The sequence below is a fragment of the Poecilia reticulata genome, unplaced genomic scaffold, assembly GCF_904066995.2.
Source record: "Poecilia reticulata unplaced genomic scaffold, P_reticulata-male-v2 Scaffold_32, whole genome shotgun sequence".
Taxonomy (NCBI): Eukaryota; Metazoa; Chordata; class Actinopteri; order Cyprinodontiformes; family Poeciliidae; genus Poecilia; species Poecilia reticulata.
Genome location: NW_027675130.1, coordinates 270,359 through 288,898, shown reverse-complemented (window position 1 = coordinate 288,898; position 18,540 = coordinate 270,359). Strand labels below are relative to the sequence as shown.

General features: G+C 35.9%; 2 long non-coding RNA genes across 2 annotated transcripts; both read right to left on the bottom strand.

The window, feature by feature from the left end:
* Positions 1-3,190: 3,190 nt before the first annotated feature.
* Positions 3,191-6,279, bottom strand: LOC145550299 (uncharacterized). Its single transcript, XR_014086205.1, has 5 exons — positions 6,199-6,279; positions 5,867-5,896; positions 5,177-5,212; positions 4,419-4,449; positions 3,191-3,843 (listed from the first exon to the last, which is right to left on the bottom strand). It is a non-coding gene; the product is annotated as an uncharacterized LOC145550299 (long non-coding RNA).
* Positions 6,280-11,861: 5,582 nt separating this feature from the next.
* LOC145550298 (uncharacterized) lies at positions 11,862-13,590 on the bottom strand. The gene is made up of 3 exons (XR_014086204.1): positions 13,521-13,590; positions 12,819-12,965; positions 11,862-12,183 (listed from the first exon to the last, which is right to left on the bottom strand). It is a non-coding gene; the product is annotated as an uncharacterized LOC145550298 (long non-coding RNA).
* Positions 13,591-18,540: the final 4,950 nt, after the last annotated feature.

Here is an 18,540-nt window from a genome sequence, read left to right as displayed (position 1 = left end):
CATCCATACTTACTTCGCTATCATCGTCATCATCATCGTCATCATCATCAGGAAGTGTAGGGTCACAAAGCTCAGCTTCATGTCTAATATTTATGTCCCGATACTCTGGATGAATCTGCTTCAGTTTTAGTAATGCAGAGATTAGTTTAGACCAGGTTACTGTCTGAAAAAGTTGATGACCTCTATAGGACAAACGTCGCTTCAATTTTACTCTCATCACTTGGGACTCACTCCGAAGCCGGGGCAAGGCATTGACTGTCTCTTGGAGCTCTGATGGTACACACACAAAATTGCCCCTTATTAATCTTTGTCTGCCTTTTGGAAGAGGAATGATCTTTGCGAAAGGTATGCACTTAGCAATCAGGTGTCTTTCCAGAATATTCAAATCTGACAGTTCACTGGGAATTTCTGCCAAGTCAAGTTTGTTAGCTGCTGCTAGTGTTGGCATGTATCCTTTCTTTAGATGTCTGTGGCAGGTGTGACAAATCCACTCTTGACTTCTCTCATGAGGTAACTGTACACTGTCTATCCATGCAGCTTTCATCGCAAACATGGACATACTTGCCTGTTAGACACTGTTCAACCACATCTGGTTTCTTTACATAATTTGACCTTTTACAGAGTTCTACTTGGTTGGGAAACGAGGACTTTGTGACACACAGTGCACACATAAGTAGGGCCAGCCTTTATATTTAATCTGAAAACTGAAATGGCTTCATTAATCAGTCTGTTCTCTGGCGTATTAGTTTGTGCAACACATGTTTCAAGATTCTCCGTTTCTCTCTGAGGAAATCTTTCATCTGTCTGTATTTTTTTTTACATTCAGTGCACATCTGTTCTTTTGCAGCATCCTGAATGAACTGTCTTTATTGTATTTGTCTCTCATTAGGGATTTCATCAGTTTTTGTGTCTGAGCCTGAATTCTCTGTTTTTTTGCATAAAGCTCAGTCTTATAAGACCTCTGTCTCTGTCTAAATGTGGATTATTTCTGTATAATTTCTCATGTAGCTTTTCTGTCGTTCCTGAAATCTAGGATTATTTCTGTATAAATTACTCACATAGTATTTTTGTCTTTGTTTAAATTTTCATTCTCTTTGTAAGCTGTTCTGATGCGTGATCTCTGTTTTCTCTTTAAACTCATAACTCTGTCTATACAGATTTTCATGTACAGGTTTTTCTTCTGCTTCCCTTCAGGGTTGTTTTGAAAATTCCTGTGAGAATAAGATATTTTCTTTGCTCTGAAGGACTCGCTTAACGCATAGTTTTCTCTTTCCTTCCTTTTTTGATTCTCTTTCTTTGTTTCGGTATCTCTGCCTTATGTAGTCTCATCTTCATCTTTTTTCTTTTCGCTTTAGGGTACTTTGACAGTTTCAAAGACATTTCCAAAGTGCACTTGTTGCATTTTTTGTTTCACTGGAAATGGGGAGTACTATATTTTCTTGTGTGACAGACGACATAAAACAACTGCATTAGATACACCTTCAATTACATCATCAGAAGGACCACTTGCAACAGGACACATGACTTCAACATTGATGTTTGACTCAAAGCAGGAATGTTTTGTGTCAGGGAAGCAGACTCAACCTCTTGCTGAACAGCAGTTGGTGTCTCAGATTCATTTACAGTGGAGAGGTGCCAACTGTGTCTGAAGCATCTCTCTGGTAAAATGAGAGGGGCTGGAGTTCAAATGCACAAGATGATGGAACATTAAGCATTGTGTACACTGATTTTAATCTGTGAATCATGTCACTAAGACGGGAAAATTTCAGCATCACTGCTGTGCCAAAGTTTAAAAGATTGCATGTCATTGGCATTCCATTTTTGTTCCTTGTGTGTGGGTCAAAGTATCCATACTCACAAAATCTGCTTCTAAAAACCCCAATGGCCAAGCCTGACCCATATTGTACATCTGATGACAATTGTCTCAATGCTTTTTCCAGGCTTGGAAAACTCTGTCCACCTCCAAATGTTCCACATACAGGTACTGGAGTCATGGCGATCTGATATGTTGACCTGCGTGCCAGTACCTCATTTGGTAGTTCATCAGTTGCCAAATGGATGCTACGAGGAAATCTTTCTCTAGCCGTTCTGTACACTGCATCACCTTTATCCAGAATGAGGTCAAGATCTGGTCTGGTAATTGTTTCATTCTCGTGGAAAAAAGCCAGAAAAACCAAACTGTTGGCCATACACTGACTGTTCCTGTATTTCCATATTTTAACGAATCTTGACTCCGTGAGGCACACACATTATCACTGATGGCTGAAGTTCTACATTAACTCGAGACTGCTGAGCTGAACCACGTCCCCTTTTCACCATGTCAGCATAAGACATTTGTGATGCACTTTTTGTATCTTTTGCATTATGCTGGAATACTGGTTTGGCAGTGTTTCCATTAGAAACTGTTACCACAGAGGATAAACTGTTTTCACTTCTATCGTTTACCTGCTGTCGTTCAAAAGACTCTCCAACTGACTTGTTCTCCGAGTCAGTACCTGTCACTTTATCGCTCTGAGGCTGTTTCTCCTTCTGCCATCTGAGCTTCTGAGCCTGGGAACGCTGATTCTTTCTGGGCATTGTTGATTAGACTTCTGGACAGGTCAGGCAGGAAACAGCAACTCCAATGGTCGTTGATCTTTTTATCTCAAGATAAGCAGATACAACACAAAACTACACCAATGCACTTACAATCAATGTATTAGTGTTGAATAGCTAGTCAGTACAAACCTGTGCACAAACCTGAAGTTCAGTCCAACGTCAGTAGCAGCAAGCAGGAACGCGAATTAGGCAGCTCAGATAAAAAGAGCTTTACTTCAGTCCAATTGGAATTTTGTTCAATAAAGATTTAGCTCAGAAGATTAATTTCAGTTTTTAAATGTATACAGATCAAGTATTTAGCTGATCTATTTCAGAAATTATTTAAAATAGAAAATTATAATCCAATTTTGAAATAGAACTTTTTTCAAACTTCAGGTCCAAATCAGATTACTCAAAAAGACGTCTTAGAAATACCAAACTTCAAAGTTTTTTCTTTTTACCGTTTTCAACTTTATGCCAATAATGGTCTATATGTCTATTTCGCCAGACAAGACGAGAGCTTTACTTAAGTCCAAATAGAATTGGAGTAATGTATTTCAGTAGAAAACAATTTTTGTTTCAATTTTAAAATTTATCCAGATCAAGTTTTAGTTGACCTGTTTGAGTAATTATTTATTTTCAGCCAATTTTGAAATGGAAGCTTTTCAAACTTATTAAATTATTACTCAACAAGACGTCTTAGTGTCAAGCTTCCCAGTTATTTACTCTTACAGCGGAGAGAGGTAGATAGGAAAGACAGAGCAGTGAGAGGGGAGATTCTCTCAGGTTCTCAATAGATAGTCAGATGAGTTACTGGTAAACTCAGTTCAAGAAATGATTTCACATGACATGAAATGCATTTATGATAGATGCCACAATATGAGATTCAGAAAATGGATGCCACGATATTCAGAAAATGTCACAACTGTTCAGAGGTCACAGGACGTAAGATGTGAGGGGAAAACAGATCTAGTTACTGGTAAACTAGATTAAGAGAGACAGGCAAACATCAATTTGGCAGTAAACTGATGGTTGAAGAAAAAAAGGGAACTCTGGTTACTGGTAAACCGGCTCCTGAATTCGGAAAAACCAGGCCACCTATTGGGATGCTGGTTTGTGGAAATGCTTGTCAGTTTAGGGATGGAATAGAAAAATGCACAGAAAATGGTTTTCCAGATATGTTGGAAAGAAGAGGAAAGGAAAAAACACAGTTGGAAAATTAAAATGCTTCCGACAGTGGTTAGAGAAAGAGGGTCCGTGGAACACCTGCGAGACAAAGAACAGCCAATAGACATCAAAATGAAACATTCTCAACAGAGCAGTTTCTGGGTCAGATTTCATCTGAAAAGGTTCAAGCTATGCAGAGATGCATAGCTACTACTATTGTGTACTAAGCTATGTGGTGTGAATTGGGTTGTTGCTGTGTTTCATGACCTTTATTGAAATAATTCAATGAATGTAGATTATGATATTACTGATTCAATACGAAATAAGCTGTATCCCAGCATACCAACAGATAAAAGAGCCAGCAGCTGCTTTAGAAGAATTTAATGTTGCTTTGGACCTTCTTGATCAGAGCTTAAAGTGAGTGACAGAAAACCTCATCAAGACAGAAAACCTCATCATTAGTCCACCAAACAACTCAGAGGGTTGTTGCTGTACTGAGTCATGCTTCTTACAGGGTTTTGGACAACAGGGTTGTCATGTGAGCATAACCAACATATCCTGTTTGGATCCAATTTAAGGCAAATGTTTGTAGATATGATTTATTAAAATTGTGTGTGCGTCAGGTTGGATCAGCTGTGACAGCTCGGCTGATCCACGTTGGAACATCCGCTCACCAGGGAGGAAGGTGTCTAGATCCACTTCTCTCTGTGAGGGAGTGTAAAAACGTTTTCTTAGTAGCTGATCAGAAAACATTCTGGGGTCCAGAACACATATCCGCTAAGGTTCTTTGGTGTCTGTACACAAACTGCTTTGATCTAAACATTTCTGGACTTGTCAGCTCATAACAACCTCTTGGAAGATAAGCGTGTCATGTTCAGAACGAATACCAGGTTCTTTTTTAAGTGGCAGCATACACCTGTCTGATTAGAGATGTCTAAGTGACATAAATTAGGTTATCATCAGATATTCAAATCCAAATACAAACATTCCTTTCTCAAACAATTAAAGGGTGTTCTTTTTTATGTATTCTTTGCTTACTGTTGACATTCACATTTTTCCATGTGACACAATAAAGAGTATTTCTATTCTAAAAAAATAAAAATGTTCCATGTAGCTTCAGTTAGTCCTACTCCCAAAAGACTGATTCTGCCCATCAAAAGCAAGTCAAAGCACATAAATTCTGACCCTGAATGAATTCAAACATTGTGATGAGAATCAGACACTGGTTTAAATGTAGAAACATGGATGTCATCATATCCAGTTGTTGATCAAATGACTTTCAGTAGCTGTCTTACACAGGTTTAAAGATGCTAAAGTCTTGTACATTTAACTACGTACACAACCCTCATTGTTTTTTTTAAACAATCACTGAGGTGTTCAGTGACAGCTAACTTTTTTTAATCAAATAAAGCCACACATTGCTAGTACTCACCTCACTGAGCAGAAGTGGGGGCAATGTCTAGGTAGTCTGAAAGGAGGGAAACAACAGTTGAATTTATTGAATTTATTTGACAGGAGCACATACACAAAACTGACAAACTTAAAAAGCAGTCCTATGTTTGCATCATTCTGCTACTGCTGTGAGCGTTTGTCCCTAATTGGGCCTTTTTAATTAGTGCATCTGAAATGCTATAGCAATGAAGATAAGAGTTGGGAGTGACACTATCAACTTATTTATTTTCTCAGACAGAGTTCTGTCTGAGAAGATTTTTTAAAAAATGTATTGAGTCTGGTTTTAAGACACTCTAAATTAACAGAATTTTTTTTTTAAATGTTAGTCTAAGATTGTAATGTAAATGGATTTTAGACAGCCCATAAGATCACCACCACATTACACATTGGTTTACTGCACAAAGATGGTAGCACAGTACAGAAAAAAAAATATTTCAACAAAATGTGGAAGTTTGCTAAAAAGCTTTTAAGTTTTGATCTAAACAATCTCAATTTGTGAGATTTCTGTGTTCATGAGATGTTAGTTCAGAATGAAACTGTCAAACATTTTCAGGTTTTCCACATTGTCACTATCTGGTCATATTTTCATTCTTTCCAAATAGAGAATGTTGGAATGCAGTTTGCTGATGTGATCTAGAAGCAGTTTATCTTTAAAAAATAATGTACTTACCAGCCAAAGGACGTCGGGACAGTGTTCTGTCTGAGAAAAGACACATAGTCAAAGTTATCCAAGGGTCCACAGACACCACCAGTACGACCGGACACATTGGTAAATGGATACTGTTCACTATTTGCTGTTTCACTTTGAATAATAGCAAGACTAAAAAAAAAAAGTAAATAATTTTAATAAATATGTTCATAAATATTATGAATCCGAGTTGCAAATAGATCAATATTATTTATCATATGTATTAGGAGCAGTATAAAATGTCCAGTCTTGCCTTAATTTATTGTTAAAAGCATTTGTGCTTGACAGGCTGCTGAACTTTGCAATGTACTTACCAGCCAAAGCACGTTGGTGAGCAGTTTTCTTTCAGTCTGTGAAAAGACACTGTGTGTTATCTTACAATTATTGACTTGATAAAAAAAAAAAAAAACACGTTGGAAAGCACAGTTCATTATTAGCTATTTATCTTGGAATATTTACATAAATTAATAAACTCACTACAGAAATCGGGTTTACAAACAGATTAATATTCTTTAGATTAATTCTTAACATTTCCAGGTTAACCGGAAAGTCCAATTAACTGCGACTATTACGGTTCCATTTCTTTTTAACTAGTTAGCTGAGTAGAAGCTGAACATAAAGACAAATGCTAACATATATAGTTAGAAATTAGATTATAAAAATTATACTGCATAAGGTAAATTTGATTATTATACATTCCTCATTCTGAATAGAACTTTTCAGTTAAGTTATATAGTAGGCGTCAATGTTAGCATGTCATGCTAACGGTCGGCACCTATAAGAAATAAGATAGTTAGCTGTCTATAACTTCATTATGGTATGGCGATTCGTTAAGAAGCAATTATTAATATATTTAAGAATGAAACCGTCTTTCATCTTTTGCATTTTCTGATTACTGCAAGCCACCTCTACAAGGCACAACCCAAGAACAAACCAACATTTATCTAACGGCCTAACAGCCCCTTAACGGTTGACAGTCCCAGTTTCAGTTGAACAGGAACGTCTAATTAACTCCGAGATTACGGTTGCAATTTTATACATAGTTAGCTGAATAGAAGCTGACCATGAAGACAAATACTAACATACATGGTTATAAATTAAGTTAATTGGAAATACCCTCTTCAATCTTAATAGACTGGTTTTCATTCGAGTTACACAGCAGCCGTCAATTTTAGCATATGCTAATGATTGTTTGCTATCAGAAAAAAACTACATATAGCTGTTTTCAATCTTATTAAGTTACATCCACACTTAAGCAATTATGTAATAACTCTTTGACAACGAAACCGTCTCTCATTGTTTATAATTTTATTATTACAACAGACCCCATTAAAACACCGCTTACCTGTTGGGCACAAACGAAGAAGGAGAACGTAACGGCAGAGAACGCCAAGCAAAACGTCAGAGACATTCAGGAGCACTCGGATATTTCCACTTTGATTACGACTTTTTGCAAGCTTGTTAAATCAATTCAAGAAAGATTTAGCACCAGTTTTAAGTTTCGTGTACAACTCGTGTTTTGAAACATACCATTTACAACTGCATTTATTTTTTATCGCCTTAAAATTAATTCTAACATTCAAAATTATATAGACTAATTATTAAGTCCCTTTGTTACTTATGCCTTCCTCTGGCATTTGTTGAAAGTTCAAAATGTATTAGCATAAATTTTCATTAAATAACACTGCTTCTTCATCACTGTCATAAACAAAATATTAAATAGAAAAATTTTAATTTACTGTGGGAGAGCGGCAGGGCTTACCCCGCTCAAAATGCATGTGACGTTCAAGGAACGCACTTAAAGCCACTCAACTGCGCATGTCCATAAAGCCGTGCAGGTTTACGCGTTCTGTTTGTACTTCTTGTCTCGCCACAGAACACCTAACACACTAAAGCAGGACCTTCAGCAAGGGCGGGCATTGGGAGAAATTATCCACCTCAGAGTCATGGTCGCATCCATACTGAAAGGTCTTTTTTTCCTTCATCCCGCAGTTAATAAAATTAAGTGAGGGCTAGATTAGGATTACACCCAAATTATCGATTTTACTACGGTGGCCCCGAGGTGCAAACCATTTAAGCAAAATTTAAATAATTACATTCAAAATCATATAGACTCCTTATTTCCCTTCGTTACTCATGCCTTACTGTGGCTTTTGTTCAAAGTTCAAAATGTATTAGATTTAACTCTTATTAAATAGCACTTCTTCATCACTGTCATAAACACCGCTCTGTTGATGAGTGACAGCTCTCGTCTAAATCTCGGGCGGCCATCTTGGAGCGGTCCACCCACTCAGCGTTCTGTGTTTAGCAGGCACGATGACGTATCAGCGCATTTAATCGATCATAACACGCTTTTTTGTTACTGGAAACCATATTCAAACATCTATCAAAGCTACATTTATAAACAATTGTATTTTTTAAGTATGTTTTTATTACATAGTTCAGCATATTTAAATATGCTTACTGCTATAACAATAGGAATGGAATATTCTGATATTGATGTATGATCAGCATATTACAAAGCACAAAGCCGTTCAAAATTAAATACATTATTTAATAATATCAATACATATTTATATAACTATACAAACACTAAATAATGATTAATAATGCCACAAATAAAAATGATTAATACTGAATAATTGTATTTTTTATGAGCTTCAAGAAGTTGTCTTGAAGAATGGCTACGAGAATTATAAGAATTGCTAACCGACAATGACTGCTGCCGAAAATGCAAGAAAAAGTAGAAAGACTCGTAGGTATAGGAAGATTAACGCTTCGAGTCATATATTAACAATAATTATATTGTTTCATTCTTATATCTGCTCTGATGCTTCTCTTCTCCACAGCAACATCCAGAAATGTTAATGATTTTGTCATTTTTAATATGAACCTCTCGCTTGTTTGGGTTGATTTGTAAGTTTACATGTTGTCTTCTGAAAATGACAAAGAAAAGCAAAATCAAGAGAACAAATATGAATTAAAATAACAACATGCCTCAGCTTTATCACTAAAGTTTATTTAAAACCTCTTTAGCCCGACTTAGGCTATCTCCGTAAACAACCGCTACGCAGGACTTTTTTTTAATTATTATTATTTTTATTTTTTTTTAATGCCCGTTAAAGAAGGCTTTCATCATTCGAAAACTATCCCGCATACAAGTTTTGCCCAAAATGTTTTACGGCTAATTAAAATCAGCTGACGGATTTAAAGGGGCGTGTCCCTTTAAATTCCCTGTCATCAAATACGCGTGGAAATATTGGCTTTGTAACCTCACTTCAGGGTCGAAATTCACATGAAACCCCATCCCCACGCTTTCTGAATGAGTTGTTAGCAGCTCTGAATGAGGTGCTAACGACGGCGCTTTCCTGTTTCAAAGATCACTCGAGCCAAGCTGATTACCCTCCCCGCTATCTTCCTGCTTCGTGTGTGGAAGCGAAAAGCAAAATGGTGCGGAGGGATTTCTCCAACCTGGATTTGTGCAGAAAACCCACGTTTTGGGAACTGATAAAATTGGCATTTTTCATTGTAATCTCTTACTTTATAGTAGAATTTATATCATTTTATTGCTTTGAGCGAGGAATCTTAAGTGTTGAGACAGTAGGAATAAATCTTGCTGCAATTTAGTCTCTGATTTGTGCGTGATTTCGTCACAATGTGACGAGTCATAGAAAGAGCTGTCAGTTCATTATAATGTATGATATAGTCCACATTGGTACATTTGCATTTATATGGTGTAAATGAAGCTTTGTATAATTTATGGGCACAACTTCTGCCGCAAATCGGAACTGCCATTTGTTTACATGTTAGCAACTCGCTAACATGCTAGCTCCCTGTTATCAAACAGGATGGTTGTTCTATTTATTTAATGTACTGTGTTTTTATTGTCACCAACAGTGTGTGTAATGTGATTCGTGTGCTGATGAGAGATCAGAAACGAGAGAACAGATTCAACCTGAGGAGCCATTCTCATGCCTCATGGCTGGGGGGCGCTCATTGTGACTGCGTTGGGATATAGATGGCATGTAAAGGAATAGCCTTTATGCCCTCCTCGATTGCACGCATGCGCGAAATTTTATTATGTAAACAATAGCATGCAGGGTTCCAGATGTGTAAATCCGATTCTGATTAATTATACTTAATCGTAATTAAGTATTAAGTCGTTGCCTCAGCAACTATAAACCTCACTGATATATATATGAGAGAGAGAGAGAAGAGAGAGAGAGAGAGAGAGAGAGAGAGAGAGAGAGAGAGAGAGAGAGAGAGAGAAAATATAATATCATCACCGGCTTCGCTTCTGAGCATTTTAGTGGGAAAATGCCAGCGATTTTTAAAAAAATAATCAGAATTAGTTAAGCTAAGTAAAAAATAGCTATTTGAAAATAGCAATGCAATTTAAACGATTTTATTACATTTTATTTTCCATGATGACAGATGGGCTCGCTCCTGTTCCTGACTACACACGCACACACACATATATACCCACACACACACTTGTGAAAAGTTATCCTCTGGGCCCTGACGTCAACAGTTCCTCAATTTGAACACAAATAAGCTGAGCAGTGCTGAGGCATCTCCTGCTGTTTTGGTTGACCATAGTAGGATGGACGAGCCACCTGCTCATTGCATTGACAAGGTGAGTACATAAATGCATTGCTCTTTATATGCAGTAGATAGCTAACAAATATTATAATCAATGTTTTTTTCTCAGGATATCTGGATACTTATGTTTTTTTAACTGTGTCAGTACCGGGTTTTCTTTCAATACCAATTATTTTTATTCTCTAATTTGCATTTTTGGGCATGTACTAGTACAAATGTTTTAGCACACTTACCTCTTAAAGATCTAAAATGGAACTTAAATTTTTTTCCTGTATATAAGATAATTACACATTTCCCTACGACATGTATGAGTATGAACTCTCTTATTTTTCATTCTTTTATGCAGGAAGCAAGGACAGATGACAGTTCAAGTCTCAACAATCTGATGAACAAGTCTGGTTTGCCTCTGGGGATGATGTGGCACCGCTGGAGATGACGATGAAAAGAAAAAGTCTTCATATAACCAAGAAAATCTTAGAAAACCGAACTGTCCTCTTCATAACACTGCTAACCAGTAATGGAGTGTTTTTGTTGGATGTTTTCAAGAGATATTTCCTACCAAAAGCCATCACTATCTAAAATAACTCTATAAAGAATTAGAATTTATTAGTTATAATAACATTTAATTTTCTTTGAGAGCAAAGAAATACTTTAAATTAAATTTGAATTTCTAAACCAAAAGCTGCAGGTAGTCTTGCTTTTTAATGTTATTTAAATTTTGAGATTTAAACAAGTTTTTTTATTTTATTTTTTAAGGCAGAAAATATGTTATGATTCTTAAAATTAACCATTAAAACATAGCTAATACAACACAAATATGATTATGGGTTTTTAGTTTCTTAAATATTTTTATATGAGAAAATCAAATTCTTAATTTAATGCCTGATGTGTGCAGAAGTGAGACAGAATAAAAATATTATGCAACAGCAAATAATGAGCATATTTAAATGGCTGAAGAATGTTATGGATATGTAGCTGAACTTTCAATAAAACCTATTGACTGATTTACAGGTTGTATTCTAATCAGGAACAAATGAGAGAAATCTAGCCAAATTTGGTAAAAAACTGAGAGAAATTTGGGACGCAGTGTAAAGTACATGACAAGTATGCTCTTTCAAGTTAAACAAGGGCAATTTTTTGTCAATCAAGCAATTTTTTAAGTTGGAAAGTTAAAATATGAGCAAATAAATTGCATTTGATAACAAATATATGTTGTTCATTTCCAAATGGTGCACTTCTCTCTAGAAGCAATTTCAGTGTATTGCTAAAAAATATAACTCTTTCAAAAGTGAAAAGCATTAAACTTTTAACACCTATGTATGCAAAACAGATGAAGTCATGATTTAAACCCCAAAATGCATTTTAAACACTCATCTTGTTTAATTAGATTAAATATTTAATAATAATAATGATAATAACAATAATAATAACAACAACAATGCATAAATAACAACATTAACAGATTTTTTTTTCACTTTGAAGACAAATTATTTCATTGACATTTTTTGAATTTCTCTTCCTCTGATTTCAATTTGAGCCTCAATTTTCCCATGCTCCAACTCCCCATCAAAAGGCTGCCATACTGCAGCTGGCACAAGTAGAGTGATGTCATCCTCTAGGAGGACTTCCTTCATATTCGTGTCATCCGTGTCCATGACACCGATTATAATGACCTCCATGTTCTCCTCCTTTTGAGCCTGTAAATACAGTACAAACAAATATTATTTTATATTATAAATATAATCCTGTTTGTGAGTTTTCATGTTGTCATCTAAAGACGAGAAAAAAAAAACCCAAACAAGATCAAGACTAAATGTAAAAGAAGAAAATAACAACTTGATAATATTGTACTGTTACTTCTGATTTACATTTATAAGTTCATTTATTTTGTGCATTTCAGGAATCAGAAAGTTCAAAGTGCTTCTTATATTTAAAATATTTTACAGTCCCCAAAGGCAAATCAAGCTACAATAAACATAGCATTTTGTCACATGACATTATAAAATCATTTTGGTTGCAGATCTACAGACATTTATGTTAATTGTTGTTTCTCGTTTCTTTAAGTGTTTTTGAAATGCATAATAGACTTGAGCTAGAAAATATTGAATGGTTAACTGGATGTTAATATATATTGGCAATAAGGCATTCACTGACTTTGAAACTGACAAAAAATGTTTAGGTGTAACTCAGAGTAGTAGCACATCAAACTTTGTGTATATCTCAAAAGTTTCTAAATAGGTTAAATTAGAAGCCTTCAATTTTAAAAGATGTCAATTAAATTTTCTAAATCAACTTAAAATGAAGTTTACTTCTTCAGGAATTGACAACATACCTCTACTTTTGTGTGTGCCGTGCTTTGCAGCTGTGGGCCATATCCATTATCTTGGCACGTCACGTGCGAAACATGGACATGTTGCCCCACTCGCAGTTCCACCATCGCTGCCTCTCTCCACAATGACAGCTGCATTGTGCAGCTGCCCTGCAATTACAAACATGACTGCCAAATTAGACATGTATCAAGAAGTTCTCTAATGCCAATAAATAGATAAAACCCATTAAGGTACTTTGTCTGACCACAGGCTGCACAACAACATACAAGCTAGTTTTGCATCATCAACTTGACATTTTTCAAATTAGTTTGTAGATAACTCTACAACAATATGCTTTGTACATTTTGTAAATATTTATGTCTATACTGTAGATCCATCACATACAACACATCTGATATATCAATATCGGTTCATATAGTATCCGGTTGATTACATTCTTGCCATGTGCCTTTGCATATGGAAAGTGTATTTTTGCACTGCCATGTACAAAATTACATGGCAGTCAATGGTCTCACACTGTCAATCATTATGACATGCTGCTCATTCCACCCAACACTGTGCAAGGAGTGTTACTTCACTGTCAAGTGAATCTTCAGTATTAAGTCAAATGGCATTAAGAACCTACATTTTATTTCCCACAGATTATCTGTTTTTTAAAAGCTGAGAACTGCAGCTTTGAAAAAATCTTAAAACAAGTTATCAACCTCTTTCAGCCTGGCAGTACGGATCGGTACCTCGCCTCTCCCAGATTAACCAGTCTCACTGCAGCAAACTGAAAAACCCAAAAAAAAAAAAATTAGAGTCACATATGTTATGTAATGGGAAATTCCAGGTTATCTTGTATTATTGATATCTACAGCTAGCAAATTAAGTCTGAGATTAAATTATAAAATATAAGAAATATAAAAATCATACCTCGACAATTCTCCTTTGTACTATCAGGCCACCCCCACTGTTATGTTTTCTAAACAAGTCAAGGGGGCTGGCGGATCAACAGGGCCTTTCCCCTCGCTGTAATCTCCACAGTAAGGACACCTTCGGACCTTTAAAAAACTGAGTTGTCGGGAGGACATGTAGAAAAAATGGGGCTCATCCCTCTCAGAGAATATCCTCTCAAATATACGATTCATCCTCTAAGATGTTTTTCTATTCCCTCAAATATCGTCAATTTGTGACCGAATTTCCATCAGTAACCACAGCCACTTGATTTTTTGCTCAGTAGGACTTTGCCTTCCCATTTTCGAGCCCCCAGCTGATGACCTTTCCTCTTCCTTTATGTGCAGGATCCTAATATTCACTGGGGGTGGTCTAAAAAATGGTGTGTCAGGTTTTTCTGACAGTATTATAGTTAAAGCCATCCTAAAGGGAAAGAAAAAGAGAGAAACTCAATGTCCATTAGAAACCCCATCAACAGTCAACTGTGCCATCTGCTGAACTCCACACTTTAATGGGGGCCCATAATTCTAACTTGCAGTTTACCTGATGTTGAACGGCAGGTAAACTGCTGTTCAGCGGCTGTTAAACTGATCAGTTAACAGCTGTGTTAGTTTGCCAGCCGTTTACCTGCTGCTGCTATTTCGGTAGTAGCTGGTAAACAGCTGCTGTTGAAATATTAAATATTAAATATATTTAACGGTATTTCAGTTCAACAGTGCAGGCCGCCTCCGCCCAACAGAAGCTTTAACGTTGGACTTTAACTTGCCGTTGAAACCGGTGTGTCCGTTAAAGCTGAAATACCGTTAAAATGTACAAGACATTTCTACAAATGCAGAAGTTAGTTATTAGATTCATTATTATTATTATTTCACCAATTTAAAAGCGCCTGTTAAATCTCACCCGGGTGGCCGTTACAGTTTGCCCAGCAGTTAACCACATTTAAATGCGCCCAACGCGGACCTCAAGTGTGCGGTTCCCGGTTCCACAATTAGAAAAATACTGTAATATCCAAGTCTTTAAAAGGAAACATTTCCAGAATTTCAAAGGGAAAAAAGTACAAATTTGTCAGGAGAAAAAAAAATCCATTAACTGACTAACATTTCTTTGAAACATCATGAAACAAAAATGAATACATTGTAACATTCTAGTGCCGTTGAATAGTTATTAATTTTTTATTGTTACATTTACATGAAGCTCGAAATAGAGAAATTAAGCTGGAAAATAAGAATTTTGATCAAACTTACTTCTTCACCAACTCCACAGAGAATGACTAACGGCTACTTGGATCGAATGTATTTATAGATACAGCGCTCGCGCGCGTCTCCACAGCCTGCCAAATAACGTCTAGAACGTTACAGTCACGAGCCAGATTATATACTCAGTTCTGATTAATATCCCTGCCAGCATGCCTAGGTGAACCCCGTATGGGTAAAAGGAGGCCAGACCAGATGGGTCCCATGTGGGTTCTTCCGCTGGTTCCACGGTGGCCCCACATGTGTTTGCCCATTTAGGGTTAGCCCCCATGTTTCCAGCTGATTAAAAAATCTGTAAATATTTGTGGAACACATAAATCAAGAGGATGTTTCTAGCTGCTGGCACAATATATATTTCTAAACATTATTTTATTGTCATCATTTATTCACGTTGTTTCCACATATCAACTGCAATCCTCCCTCTCCAATGTCCACCGGACTCTCGGTTGCTGTCAGCTGTTCTTTGTTTGGGATTCCCTTCCGTGCTTCCGAGTCATCTCCGTGATTTCTGATTGGCTGCCTGCAACAGACAGGAGAATACCCGACACACCAAAGCAGGCAAGTCTGCATAGGAAGTCATTTGCAGAAATTGTCCGCCTCAGAGTCATGGTCATATCTGTACTGACAGCTCTTTTAATTCTTTTCCCGCACTTATTAACATTAAGTGAGGGCTAAAAAGAGTACAGTCAAGTTTTCTATTTCTATCAAAGCACAGCAATGCTAGCATGTCATAAGCAGTTTTTCCGAGCAGCCTACTCGAGCGCTAAGACGGTCCTGAGTTTCATGCAGGAATCCAATTATTTCAAAGTGGGAAGTGTTAAACTATGAATAAATTTAAAACAACCACAGCTGATACACAGTGCTGTACATTAAAATACAACATAACAATAATAAAAATAAATAAATAAAACTCTTACAGTCGAAAAACAAACAAACATACAATTTAAGACTAGATCGTGCTGGAGTTAAAAGCCAAGTAAAATAGATGGGTTTTAAGACGAATTTTAAAATATTTATATTATAGCCTATTATAAATATTTAGATCTACAAATATTTGTGGAACACATAAATCAAGAGGATGTTTCTAGCTGCTGGCACAATATATATTTCTAAACATTATTTTATTGTCATCATTTATTCACGTTGTTTCCACATATCAACTGCAATCCTCCCTCTCCAATGTCCACCGGACTCTCGGTTGCTGTCAGCTGTTCTTTGTTTGGGATTCCCTTCCGTGTTAATGACTCCGTGATTCCTGATTGGCTGCCTGCAACAGACAGGAGTAGGCAACAGTGATATATTGCACGCACGCGCGCCCACACGCATATATATATATATATATATATATATATATATATATATATATATATATATATATATATATATATATATATATACGTAGAACCTGTATTTTTTCTTCGTAATTTCTCTCTCTCTCTCTCTCTCTCTCTCTCTCTCTCTCTCTCTATATATATATATATATATATATATATATATATATATATTTTTTTTTTTTTTTGTGGGGAAATTATTTTTAAATTTCAATAAAGGTCATGAAAACACAGCAACAACCCACAGAGCTCATTGTGACTCCACACCTGCAGAATAAGAGACGGTTATAGCGAGCTAGCTATTCAGTAGCTGCGCTGATAAAGAGAGCGAGAAAGACATGGTTCTCAGTTGTACTTTAATGGTTTCTACCTTTGCTGTTAAGCACAGCACAAAAGGTTCATAGTCTCACCAGCTATGAACCTCACTGCACGTCACTGACTAATTGCACACACACACACACACACACAAATATATATATATATATATTTTTTTTTTTTGGGGGGGAATTATTGTTTCATTCTTATATTTGCTCTGATGATTCTCTTCTGCACAGCAACATCCAGAAATGTTAATGGTTTTCTTATTTTCAATATGAACCTCTCGCTTGTTTGGATTTGTCATTTTCCATTTGAGCAATAATCACAGGTTTGGTGATTTGAATTAGGGTAGGGGTTAGGGTAGTAAAACCAGTGGAAGTAGAAAGGATACAGAAAAGTAGACAAGCTAATAGATAGTAAAACCAATAAAAGATAGTAAAACCAGTAGAAGTGGAAGGCATACAGAAAAGCAGACAAGATAAAAGATAAACAACAAGCTAGCCACACAGCTGCCTTAATATGTTATCAGTCTGCATCTCATTTCCCCCTTTGCTGTTAAGCACAGCACAAAAGCCTCACTGGCTATGAACCCCACCGCACGTCACCGACAAATTGCACACACACACACACACACACACACACACACACACACACACACACACACACACACACACACACACACACACACACACACTATATATATATAATGTATTAGTGAAACTTAGTGAAGGTATACCAGAATTCAGCTTGTGTGTACAACCTGAATTATTTGAAAAAGTCAGAAAGTGAAACAGAGTTTAAGAAAGAGCATAAGTGAAACAACAGGAAATTAGTGCAAACCCAGAAATACTTGAAACAATTGAATAGTGAATATACTATATTAATAGTATAATAGTGAATTAATAGTGAATTATATTGTATAAATTATATAAATTATATATTATATAAATTATAGCAGAATTCAGCAGACGAAGCAGGAGTTTGTGTGCAACCTGAATTGTTTGAAAAAGTCAAAAAGTGAAACAAAGTTTAAAAAAGAGCATAATTGAAACAAAAGGAAATTAGGGAAATCCCAGGAATAGTTGAAACAACAAAAGGGTCAGAAGAAGCAGAAAAGTTTGATATGTGAATTGATAAAATTGATAAAAGTTTGCAGAAGACCTTTGCCGACAGTAAAACCAGTAGAATCAAACGAATATACAGAAAAGTAGACAAGCAAAATGCATAGAAACATAGAAATAGTTGAAACAATGGAATAGTGAATATACTATATTAATACATTTAATAGTGAATTAATAGTGAATTATACTGTATAAATTATATAAATTATATAATATATAAATTATAGCAGAATTCAGCAGAAGCAGGAGTTTGTGTGCAACCCGAATTATTTGAAAAAGTCAAAAAGTGAAACAGAGTTGAAGAAAGAGCATAATTGAAACAACAGGAAATTAGTGCAATCCCAGGAATAGTTGAAACAATTGAATAGTGAAACAGTAATAAGTATAAAAAATTAGTGGAAACAGTAAACCAGAAATATTTGAAGGAGTAAAACAGAGGAAAACCAAAAGCAAAAAGGGTCAGAAGAAGAAGAAATGTTTGATATATGAATTTATAAAATTGATTAAAGATTGTAGAAGATCTTAAAAGATAGTAAAACCAGTAGAACCAGAAGGAAAAGAGAAAAGTAGACAAGCAGAATGCATAGACACAGATAAAAACAGAGCACAAGAAGAAAATACATTGAAAGAATAGGAGAAAGTGTGACAAGGTTGTACTCCAGAGGAGTTTAACAGAAAACAGTAAATCCTGTTTCAATAATGGTAATAATTCCATAAAGTAGACACTAGTGGCTACATTTTAATGCATAAAATATTTCTCTACAG